Raw genomic sequence first — 13,383 nt, forward strand, 5'->3', positions numbered from 1 at the left:
TCTCCCTCGGCTCATTCATTGGGCTTCCTTCGAATGGAATTTTAATAAAAAATAAATGTAATAGATATTTTAGTGTGCGTTGGTTAAATTCCTACCCAATTCTTAATCATATTCTCAAAATATTTTTTTGTTTAATTATTTAGAAAATATTAGTATATTTTAATTATTTTTAAATCTCTTAAGTTAAATTTTATTAAATACTCTCATAAAAAAAGTTTAAAAATTAACAAAAACACCCCACAATATAGTTGCCAGATTCCAGCACCCCGTCGGTGTAGCTGGAATCTGTCACAAGGCCTACAAACGACCGAAACTGGCATTTAATTCACCGATCTAGCCTTTTTTGGGTAGATCCACGATGGATTGGCCGGAAAAGGTCAGATCCGGCCGTCGTTGACCGATAACGACGCCCATATCTTTGGCCGTCGGACGGCCAGATTTGACCTTTTGCGGCCTTTGACGGCCAGATCTGGCCATCGATCTAGCCTTTTCTAGCCAGATCTGTGGTGGTTTGGTGGAAAAGGCAAGATAGACGCACATCGGCCAGATCCAACAAGTCTGCATGTAACGCCAGATTCCAGCGGTGGTGGTTAGAACTGGCAGTGTGGGTGGGTGGGTGGGGGTGTTTTTATATTTAGAAAATGTATATATATGGGGTGTTTAGTTAAATTAGCAAACTTAGGGGTTTTTTGTTAATTTTTAAATTTACCTCGTAACTAACCCTATTCAACTACCTAATCTCACCCTATAAACTTGTTGCAATTAAATAAATGTTAGAATAAAAAATATAACTTTATTTACGCTATTAAAATTTGTAACCACTTAGTTTGTGGTTGGATGATAAAACTGTGACACTCATAGGAAAAATGAAATCTTGATATAATTAATTTTTAAAAAAAAAAGGATGTCTACAAAGGACAACAAACCGTTGACGATTAAACAAAAAACAAAAAAAAAATCTGATATTATTAACAAGAAAAAGAAGAAAATAGTTGTAAGGAAGTTTATTTGAAAATGACAAGAGCATTATTAATGGGGGAGTTTATTAAAAGACCATTTGAACTTAAAATTTAATTAAAAGGCTATAGAGTTTGTAAATTTTAACTAAATGGCCTTGTTTTTTATTAAGCTTAATTAAACATGATTAGGGGATTAATTGAGATTAATTAATAATTGTGTAATCTTTAAAAAATATATAAGTCTCCAAAGAGTCGAAAATCTTGCAACAAACTCAAACAGTACCTTCTTCTTCCTCCCGCGACATTAACGCATTCCTCCGCCATTAACATCTTCTCCAAGACAGATCGTCGTCGTCCTTCTCCTCCCCTCCTGACATTTTGTCCAGGTAGTGTATTTCCCCTTTCGATTTACAAGATTTAAGATAGATTGGGTTTGGGTTATGATTTTGATTTAGTTGTTTAGGTTATTGGATTGTGTTTGATGTAATGGAAGTTGAAAGGAGTGAAATTGTTTGAAAAATTTCTTGCATTGTGGGTAGCTGGGGTGGTAGTACCGATTGTAGGTAGAGAGACTGAAAATGTATTCTAGGTGATGGATCGCTTAAGCGATTTGGTACGCTGGTAATACAGCAGATAGATCGCTTAAGCGATCATGTATGTGGCATAAGATCGCTTAAACGATCATGCTATTTTACTGGATCGCTTAAGCGATCCATTACGCTTAAGCGATCTAGTAAACGATATACCAAATCGCTTAAGACTGTGCAGATGCTTTTTAAAATATTTCAACCCTTAGTACATGTTAAGAATATTTTTTTTCTTGCATTATAGATACTTGAGACAGTTGTTTTGGGTGTTGAATATTTTGGTGAGTGGGTAGAGGAAGAAAGTAGTAGAGTGGATTGGGAAGAGAAAAAAGTTATACCAATTGTGTGAGCCAGATGTTAGTTTTGATGTTGATTGATGAAATAATTAAAAAGGGTAAATTGAGTTGCTTACGTAGTGATATAGTTGTGAAGTATGTTTTAAGTAGAGTTCCTCAACATTATAAGGTACCTCCTGCTATATTAAAGTCGGATGAAAGTGTGAAGTTATATATGATTGATGTGGCCGTATGGTTCGAGGCCGATTTTGAGGGTTTCTTTGGTAGAAAAACCGTTGGAAGTTGCTTCAAAGGAATGGGATAATGAGGAGTTGGCGGAGATTTGCCTGGTTTTAATTTGAACTACGAGGGCAATGATTTGTTAGTTGAAAAATCAACAGTAGACGGTGATTGGGTGTGAGGAGAACACTATAGAAGAGGTTGGTCATGGGGGGCAAAATGAAAATGTTGAGGAGAGGAACCCGTACATGTTCCCACAGATGTAGAGATTCCTTTAAATACAGATTATACGAAGTGTAGTTTGTGAGGAAGAGAACACTATGGCCGTTTATGCAGGTTCAGAGGGAGCAATTGCAGGTAGTAGTGAATCAGCTCATGTTTTACGGAGGATCGGAGTTACGCATAAGGTATTATTTGACAACAAGAGGAAGTGGTGAGAAGCTAAAACTTAGCCGTGAGAGGTAATTTTGAGTTATCACCAAAAGTCAAATTCATTGGTTGTGACGATTGCATGTTGTGACCGAAAGTGCAAGTGGCGGGTTTATTGTAGAAGCTTGGCGGAGTCGAAAAATTTATTCTAAGCACATATACCCATAAGCACACATGTGGTTTGGGACATATTTCATGTGAGCATCGACAAGCATCCGCTGATGTTATTGGACAATTTGTCAAAAGTCAGTTCGTTGAAGGAAAAAGTCCATCTCCTAAAGAATTCAGAGACTTGTGCACACAAAGTTGGGATGTGTGTGTTAGTTATTGGAAATGTTGGAAAGGGAGACAACATGCACAAGATTTTGTGAGAGGCACGCCAGAGCACGGGTACGTAGTATTAGAAGCGTACCGTTATAGGTGAGTTGACAAACCAAGGTAGCAAGATAGCTTTGAAGTGGGACAAGAATATGACGTTTAATATTTTTTTTGTTTTTGTTCTGCTATAAGGGGTTTTGTAAACATGAGAAAGGTGTTGGCTGTTGATGGTTGCTTTCTGACAGGAAAGTATGGAGGTACATTGTTGGTGCCCTGCACAAGACAGCGAGAATCACACATATCATGTTGCATGGTATGTGGTTGACTCTGAGAATGACAAGTCGTGGACTTAGTTTTTTCAGTAATTACATACGATAGTGCCTGACAGTGACGAGTTGTGCATAATATCCGATAGATACAATTCTATAAAAGAGGGGATTGCCACTATTTACCGTCAAGCACATCACGGATTTTGTATGAGGCACCTTGGGGAGAACCTAAAACAAAGTTTAAGTGTCTGGCCTCCTTCAGACATACTACATGGCAGCAAAAGCTTATCGGGTTGATGAGTTCGAGGAGCACTTCCAGCAAATCCGAATCAAGATGATAGAGTTGCTAAGTATCTTCAGCATGATGTGGTTTCGACCAATGGAGTAGAGCTTACTTTCCGGAAGAAGGTTTGATGTCATGACCACGAACATAGCCGACTCCATAAATTCGAAGTTGTTAATAGAAAGAGAGTTTCCAATAGTTGCACTTTTTGATGCAATCCAGAGGACATTGTCACGGTGGTTTCATGAGCGTCGTACGGAGTTAGATAATTTTACTACAACCCTTGCTCCGTCAGCTGAAAATTATTACGAGAATGTATGGAACTGTCAAATGCACTATTTGCCTATCCTCTTAATGCTCAAGAGTTCACTGTGCGCGGCTATGGTTCGGCCCTAGTAACCTTGTTAGTAAAACTTGCAGCTGTAAAGTGCTTGACATTCAACGTTTACCTTGTCCTCATGCACTAGCAGCACTGAAAAACCACGGAAGCCAGATTTTGGTTCAAGAATTTACAGGAACTGTGCTCCCCTCTTATATGGCAAATCACTACATGTTAGCTTATTCAGAAACGATATATCCAGTGCCTCCAGAAGAGCAGTGGCGAGTGCCGCCAGAGTTGGCTGACATTATCATCCATCCGTATTCAAGAAGATAGAAAATGGGAGAAAAAGAGTTAAGTGTATTCCATCAGCCTGTGAGGTTCCCCGGAAGATGAATAAGTACTCAATTTGCAAGCAACCTGGCCACAGAGAAGCTGTTGCCAGAAGTAATCACATGCAGATCCATAATTTAGGTTTGAAGAAAGACGAAATACAGGGAGTTGCCAAGGCCAACCGTTGATGAGTTATTGTTTTCAATTATTGATGTTTTAAATTTATTGTTACCTTTAATAAATCATCTTTATATTTAGTATTCTTGTTACATGGCCTAAATATTTGTTGGTGATTTTAGTTTGGAATTAGGTTGTCAAATTGGAGGAAAGTATGGAATTAATACGTGTTGGTAATTTTAGTTTGTCAAAATTCAGGAGAAAAGCTGGAAAAGTATATATTGCCCATGATCGCTTAAGCGACTAAATGTATTTCTTAAGCGACAAAGGGTTTTTAGGCGGTATTAATGAAATTAATTCACTTAATGGGTCTAAAATAATTAAAAATATACTAATATTTCCAAAATAATTAAACAAAGAAATATAAAAATATATTGAACGAATTGTAAACCCCATGTTTAACATAGATGTAAACATTCTACACCTTAATTGTTTATATTGTAAAGAACTATATGTTTAATATAAATATAATAACCGTCGTGTCCACTGAACGAATCGTAAACCTCATACGTTTCGCATACGTTTCGCATAGAGTAAACATTCTACACCTTATATTTTATACTAACGTAAAAGAACTATATGTTATATAAATAAAACGGTCATGGTCCACTGAACGAATCGTAAACCCCATACGTTTAGTATAGATGTAAACATTCTACACCTTATATGTTTCATACTGACGTAAAAGAACTATATTGTTAATATAATATAATAACAGTCATGGTCCACTGACGAATCGTAAACCCTATATGTTTAGCATAGCGTTAATCGCTTAACCGATGCTCTGAAATACAATAAATAATATCCAAATACATAGAATCGCTTAAGCGATTCTTTGCTTTTACTTGGTCGCTTAATCGATCTGTCTGTATACTTAAGCGATTCTTTCCTTTTACTCCTGGTTGCTTAAGCGATAGTCCGCGACAGATGCCCAGATTGATAATCGCTTAAGCAATCCATTTGTATCGCTTAAGCAATTTTCCTAAAAGACTCTTGGTCACTTAAGCGATTTGAGATCGCTATAAGCGATCTTGTACATCACTCATTTCCTCCCAAATCTGAAAAGAACTTGTATCACAAAATTAAGTAATTATATCAATCTATTTCATCACAAATCAAAATTAAGAGACATCAATGTAACATGTTTATCGAAAACAAAATAACAAATAGGCATAGGTGCGGCAATATCGAAATATTGGACAAGCTAACCGTTACCCCAACTGTGGTGAATCAAATAATCACAACGGTACATCACACGTTGTAGTGATACACAAAATGAACAAAAACACTAAAAAACCATTATCCAACTTGTTCTTCTCTTCTCGGAACATAAAGATGTTAAGAGTTCGAGCATAAAATGGCTTTAGGGTTGAGATATGGATAAAGAAGAAGACGGTGCAATTTTTAGGGCATTTAATAAATTATATTCTTTTGAAATTCTTCTCAGTCTGATTGTAAGAGAAAGGAGTAAACCAAGTTTAACATTTGATGATTGCTTGTGCATAGGTTTTGTAGAGTTACATCTGTCTTCGATATATATTTTTTATTTTGCTATTTGGTACAGTCATCACCGTTATTATATTTTTATTAAACATTTAGTTCTTGTACGTCTATATCAAACATATATGATGTAGAATGTTTACGTCTATATTAATATATAAGGTGTATGATTCATTAAACGGAACATGACCGTTATTATATTTTAATTAAACATATAGTTCTTTTACGTCTATATCAAACATATATGGTGTAGAATATTTACGTCTATATCAAACATAAGCCATGATTGAATATCAAACTTAGTGAACATATCTTCTTCTTCTTTCTTCATAACATAAACGATGTGTTTGGTTGAATATTCCTATCTATATTCCCAAAATGTTTGTTTGTTAATTATTTAGTAAATATTAGTAAATTTTTTAATTACTTTTAGACCCCTTAGTTTATTAATATCAAATACCCCATGAATAATTTTAAATCTCACCGTCGGAAAAGGCCATATCGACACTGGAATTCTGCCAGAAAAGTGCATTACGATGCAGACCGGTCAGATCTGGCGGGTAGGGCGTCCATATGGCCTTTTTCGACCAAATTGACCACTGACGTTGCCGAAAAACACCAGATATACGGCCAGATCTGGTCGTGGGTCTGGTTTTTAAGGCCGATCTGGCCATCATTGTCTGTTTTTTGGCGAGATCAGTGTGACACATCCGGCGATTCTTGGTTACTTAAGCGATCTCTTCCGAGGTAAAATAAAATCTGCCCAGATAGATGATCGCTTAAGCGACACTAGCGATTCTCGTTTTACTCTTGGTCACTTAAGCGATCTCTTCCGAGGTAGAATAAATCTGCACAGATCTATGATCGCTTAAGGACTCCTCGTATCGCTTAGCGATTCTTTGTTTTACTCTTGGTCGCTTAAGCGATCTCTTCCGAGGCAGAATAAAATCTACCTAGATAGATGATCACTTAAGCGATCCTCTAGTATCGCTTAAGCGATTCTTCGCTTTCACTCTTGGTCGCTTAAGCAATTTCAGATCGCTTAAGCGATCATTTGAGAAAAAATCTTGGTCGCTTAAGAGATATATGTGGTCACTCATATATCGCTTAAGCGATCATGACAAAAAGAGAAGAATCCTACATTTCTCCTGAATTATGTAATAATATGTCTTTATAGACCTAATTTCGAAATAACTGTGATTGTGATACATTTCGACCTCACTATTTCCTCCCAAATTCGAAAAGAATAAGCAGCAAAATGAAGTCATTTATATCAATCTAATCCATCACAGATCAAAATATAAGAGACATCAATGTAATTGAAAGTTTAAACTTAAAATCATTCATAATAGTGCCAAAACAAAATAAATCATAAGCCACTTTGACAAGTTTTGGAATTCGGTATAATCACTGTCTGAGATCATTCTTTGGTACCATGCCTTGCCAGCAGCCTTGATTACAGATGCCTCTTTCTAGCCACCAGGCTTAATTGCAGATGCCTTACCGGCAGCCTACTCTGACAGCCCAAGCCAGTTTGAGGAGTTCCCTCTCATTGTTTGCCAGCAACCTGCAAAATTATCCGACACATCTGCAGCCACGTCAGCTTTTCTAAATAAAACACAAAAAAACAAAAAGTTTTTCAGGGCCAATTTATTAAATGGAAAGTTGGGATGTCCAGGGAGTAAAATTTTCTCTCTTCACGAACCCAAGTTATGAAGTGCAAGATTGAAAAGTTCACTAAGTCCATCTATTTCGGTAGAGCTCTGTATAAACATGACACTTGCAACATCAGCACCACAACCCAAGTATCAACATCAACATCACATAAACTACAAAATTAAAAGTACAAGTTCCAAACCTTTTGATTGGGTTGTGGTCACTCAAAACGGATCCATTTCTCCATAGAAGCACTCAATAGCCCAGCGCTCCCGAAAGATGGTCATTGTTTCGTCATTCAATCCGTCCATCGGGCTGTTTGTCATGTTGAACTGAATAAATTTCAGGGCATATGCCCCACAATCAGCACTGCAATAGGAAAATGGCATTAGCATTAGAATCAGCTTATAGAACAATTGTATTATGTAAGTTAGTTTTATACAAAATTTACCTTGACTCATTTGTTGGGACGGGAACGCGCTTGAGTGGCCACTTTCCTATCAATGCTTCATCACCGAGGTGTTCAAACATCCCGCTCTCGCATAACAGCCACGGGAACAACACAGACAGTGGCTCCAACTCGGCCTCTAATTGCTTATCTTGACAAATTGTTGGGTTGCAGTCAAGGATCTTCAGCAACTTCTCCTCTAAGAGCGCGATGACTGTTATCCAGTGCATTTCCTTGACCAAGATGATGCAGTAGACACTTTTAACCTTTGCCCAACTGTGGCCATATTTGGGCCTGTTCCCCATTACATACTGCATCATCCTGTCATCAAACTTAAAATCATTAGGGACGCAGTCCAAGTCTTCTGTGCCCGATCATTTTTGCTTGACTGCTTTTGCTACAGATGTATCAATGACCTTTTTCAATAAATTGCGATATGTCGATACCAGTGTTTGGCCAAAGGCCACATCAGTGATGGCACAATCGGGATACAGTAGATCACCATTGCTAGTTTGTCCTAGCCTCATCAGTGCCAATACCTCATCGATGTGCTGCATCAAATAAAAATAACATGATAAGTATACAATACCTCATGGAAAACATAAGCAAAAATAAGGAAAATTAAGCGAAAATAACTCACCGAGTCGTGAAGCCAGCTACCCATCGTCAAAATCTTTTCAAACCAATCCCGAGAATAATCCCTGGTCTTACACTTTACAAGGGCATCACTTCCGGATTCATTGTAATAGGCATAGAAGGGTTTTTTCTTTTCCTTCTCCATTGGCCTATACAAATCGACAGTGGACTCCATTTTTGCTTGCCCGCTTCCTCCCCCTTCCTCCATTTGTACATCCCCGCTTCCTTCGCCTCCCTCCTCAACCTCATCCATTATAACTGCCGCACTTCCTCCAAAAACCTCTTTAACCCCCTCAATTTTGGCTTCTTCCTCAATTTGTTCCTTTGTTTTCCTCTTAATTAAATGTGTTAGTACAGTGTAAGGCGATTTCACAAACTTGCTCTTTCGGCTCTCTCTTTTCAGCCCAGGTTGCACTTCAACCGCCTTCAATACTCCACCAACTTCCTCTTGCACCTTACCAACTTCTTCTGCCACCTTATCCACTTTCTCCTCCACCCTTTTCAACTGCTTTTCCATCTTATCAAACATGCCATAAATAGCTGTTGTAAAACTATCAAACAAACTATTTATTAGGTTAACCACCTCACTTTCTCGACCCCGACACCTCGGTAAAGTGGTACTTGTTATACCGATTTGCTGAGGCATACGAACCTCTTCCTCCCTCCCCCCCTCCTCCCTCCCACTGATTGCAGCTTCATCCTCCTCGGCGTCAACCACATTCTCAAGCAGTGGCCCTGCAACTGCCCTCACATGTATGACCCCTTGTAGGTCCTGCGTTAGGCGGTCTATCCTTTCATCCCTTTGATCCTCCAGTGCTGGGAAAGATGTGACATAGTGCTGTTGCGCTTGACCTCCAGTAGCGGTGAGGAAGGGATGGATAACCCCCTGCAATAAGAAACAAAATCAATCAGATTTAAGCGACATTTTAAAGCAAGTACATATTCAAAAGTTTAATCCTTTAATCTTACCCGAGCTGATTGAATTTCAATCTCTATTTGCTCATAATCCAAATGAGTACACTTTTGGTCGTGCCACCACAACATCCTAGGAAATGTCTGTTGCACAACCGAAGCCCTAATCCTCCCCCCTGCCTTAGCCAGGACATGGATGACCTCATACATCTAAGCCTATATTGTAAAAAAACAGTCCATATCATAATTCAAACACATATATTAAAAAAAATATAACAAAAAGCTATTAATATTTACCTGCATTGCCCATGGGAAGCCAAACAAATTGTACGTCACTGCTCTATTCTTCTTGGCCCATTGGGAGTGCTTTAACGCTAGGTCTTTTGCTTGCAGGGAGTCCATGGTTCGCTTAAATGATACCCAGCCCCACAAATAAGCATTAAAGAAGTTCAAGTTGCTTACAAACTTCACCCAATCAATATCAACGGCTTTTGTTGAGTCACCAGCCATTAGGATCGAATGTAAGAACAATACCAAGCACAGTTTGAACGTCTCTGAATCGTTAAACTCACCATCTTTTAACCTGTCCTCTAATTCATGTGCCTTAATAGACGTGTTCCCCACCAAAACCTTGTTAGACAACCTTTTGGCTCTCGTACTGTCCTTTATTCTTTTTTCCTCAACCTCACCTGGCAATTCCCCACATCTTAAGCCAGTCACCAACGCATATTCCATCATTCTGAAATGTAGTGGCTTTCCATCCACCACGAACCACATTTCGTGTTTTTTGTTGCTTTTTATTGAGTGCAACAACATCTAATACACTCCCAACCTCCAGAATGTCTTTTTCCATTTTGTGTCCATATCTCAAAAATGAATGAAACAAGTCTCTTTGAATCTCCTTTCACCATTCCTCACTATCCCTAAAATCCCCGTTATTCTCGTTAAAACATCCCAACTTGACCTCACTGTCACCCTTACAGGGAAGTACGGTACCGTATCGCTTATAACCTCCAATCCGTACTCTCTATAGTTTATGCTCAGAAAAATATGCAGAATCGATATAAACAAAATATCAGCAAAAAAATTAAACCAAATACGCTCCGGAAGAATCGCTTAAGCGATGGGCAGATGATTCTGCCTCATACAAGATCTCTTAAGCGAGCGATTTCAGATCGCTTAAGAGTAAAAACGACAAATCGCTTAAGCGATTTGTCGATTTTACTCTTGGTCGCTTAAGCGATCTCTTCCGAGGCAGAATCAACATCTGCCTAGATCTTAGATCGCTTAAGCGATCTTTTATATCGCTTAAGCGATTCGACACTTTTACTCTTAAGCGATCTGAAATCGCTTAAATGATACAAAGGATCGCTTAAGCGATTATATATCTGGGCAGATTTGATTTTGCCTCGGAAGAGATCGCTTAAGCAATTACAGATCGCTTAAGAGATCTTGTACGAGGCAGAATCAACATCTGCCAGATCTAAGATCACTTAAGTGATCGTTTATATCGCTTAAGCGATTCATCGCTTTTACTCTTAAGCAATCATAAATAATTTAAGCGACCAAGAGTAAAAGCCATCAATCGCTTAAGCGATACAAAGGATCGCTTAAGCGATCTTAGGTCTCGGCAAGTACAAATACCTTTTCTTCGGTGGCCTCCTCCTCTTTGGCGTCCTCCTCCTCCTCGCCTGAACTCTCGCCGAACTCCTCTTCCTGGCCTGAATTCTGCTCGGCCTCCTCTTCTTCAAAACCGTTTTGCTCCTGTTCTCTCTTTTGTTGTGCCGCCGTTGTCTCCGCTGCTGGAACACCTTCACTGATCGGAGGATCCACCGGAGCAGCCATTGAACTGCTTGCGCGGCCGGACTCTAAGATTCTAAGAGGCGTTGGGTTTTCCTCCTCATTGTGAATGTCAACCATAGTTTTAAGAAAGGAAGAAGCTTTAGAAGTGAATTTGGGTGTGAAAATTTGCATGAATGTGGACTGTTATCGCCGAAAATTGCACAGAATGCGTTTAGGGATTGAAGATATCGATTTTTGCTTTAATCGGTTTCGATTAAGCGATTTGAATGGGTGGGGCTCTTTTTCAAATTTTAAATTTTAAAAACTTTCATTAATTATGATTTTATCCTTATATGTTTTAATCTTTTTATTTGAACCCATTTTACATGTTTAATGGATCCTAACTGTGCCATGTCAGCTTCTCTAAATAAAAAAATAAAATAAAAAACATTTTCCAGGCCATTTTGTTAAATGAAAACTTGGGATGGCTAGCCAGTTAAATTTTCTCATTATTAATGGACAAGGACAATATTAACAAGAATTGGCAATTAAAGATATAAACTATGACATTATTTTGCGCAATAATCAAATAATTCAATGAGATCAACCGTTTTCTTTCTTTCTTTGAAGTTTTCTGGATAAGTTACAGATAATAATACAACAAGATTCTATGTATTGTCAGTACTCTCACTATATAACCCATTTAAAGTATTAATAAAAGCTCATTAATCTTGTTTGTAACAGTTGACTGGAAGATACAAAACAACACGTTGTTATATCATCTAGCAAGTATCGACCAAACTTTAATTAATCACGGAGCTTATCCTCCTCCTAACCAAAAGTCAATAACTTAAGGCAGTGTCACATTTAAATATTAACATTGGCCTAAACCCTTTATCATATGTGGATTATGAAAATTCGGCCTAATCTATATATGTTATATCTAGAAAAGTAAGGCTGACGCAAAAGCCTTGTCAGCATGAATGGTCAGAGCTTAAGAAAGTTCTACAACCGCTCAGATACGGCCACGTCATATGATGACATGAGTGGCATGCTTCTGCCAGTGTAGTAAGTGTACGCCAGGTTGGCGAATGGTTGGAAACGATCTATGTATCCAATCTCTGCACGAGTCGAGGAAATCACTCGGGCAGGTGAGCAATGGGACGCAGAGATGGATTTGCATGACATTTACCCCACTCGCAGATTTAATAATCATTATCTTGATTCATCCCACTATAAACAGAGGACTTCTCTTCCATTTGTGGAATTGGCTAATTTTCACTCTAGAAAAGTTTACTCTCTCTCTCTCTTTCTTATATTCTCCAGACTGTAACTCAGCTCGCTTAAGGCGACCTGACTTCACTCATTAATACAATATCAGTGGACGTATGATTCATCTTGTGAGCATCCGAACCACTTTAAACATTGTTCTTCTCCCTTTATTCAACTAAATACTTCTATAATCGCGTGTGACTTCTAAGCCCGCTTAGCATTTCGCACGTGCGAATAGTTGGTGTCAAAATCAAACATCAATAATATAATATATAATTAATTATATATATACAACAAATGTAAATTAATTATGTCGAATTTCTAAATGTGAATACGATGATAAAATCATCAATTCAATTGGACCAAATCTATTAAATCAAAAAACAATTTTGATTTGAAAAGAATTATTTCATTTTTCATGTTTTGAATTGTTAGTCCAAAAGGTGGATGGATTGAGATTCTTACATTTGTTTTTATAGCTTCTAGAAGGGATCAGATCACCGGATCATTCTTCTTTAACAAAGGCAATTGGGCCAGGCCTATAGCTAAAACTTTAATAAGATCCAGTTTTAGCCACGTCATCAATGCTACGTGTCAAAACTTTCAACTCCTAAAATCTTTTTTTTTTTTTTATTAGAACTTTGGAAGTGTCCAGTAGGATGTTCCAAAAAATACAAAAACTAAATCGGTAGTTAAATTAAAAATTTAGTTAACAGAAAAATTGTTGGATTGTAGTTCGAAAAATTAAAAAAACTGGATTTTTTATTTGGTTATCGGTTTGAGAAAAAATAAAAAATGGTTAACCGAGACTGGTTTTATAAATATATATATATTAAATAAAATATATATATATATTATATATTAAATAAAAAAATTTATTTTAGACTTTTATTTGTATCAATTTTTAATGTATTGTTAATAGTGGTGAATGGATATGTATAAATGTTTAATTTTTATTTGGATATGTATTGTTTATTTTTACAATTTA

This window comes from Pistacia vera, unplaced genomic scaffold, assembly GCF_008641045.1.
Source record: "Pistacia vera cultivar Batoury unplaced genomic scaffold, PisVer_v2 Contig320, whole genome shotgun sequence".
NCBI lineage: Eukaryota > Viridiplantae > Streptophyta > Magnoliopsida > Sapindales > Anacardiaceae > Pistacia > Pistacia vera.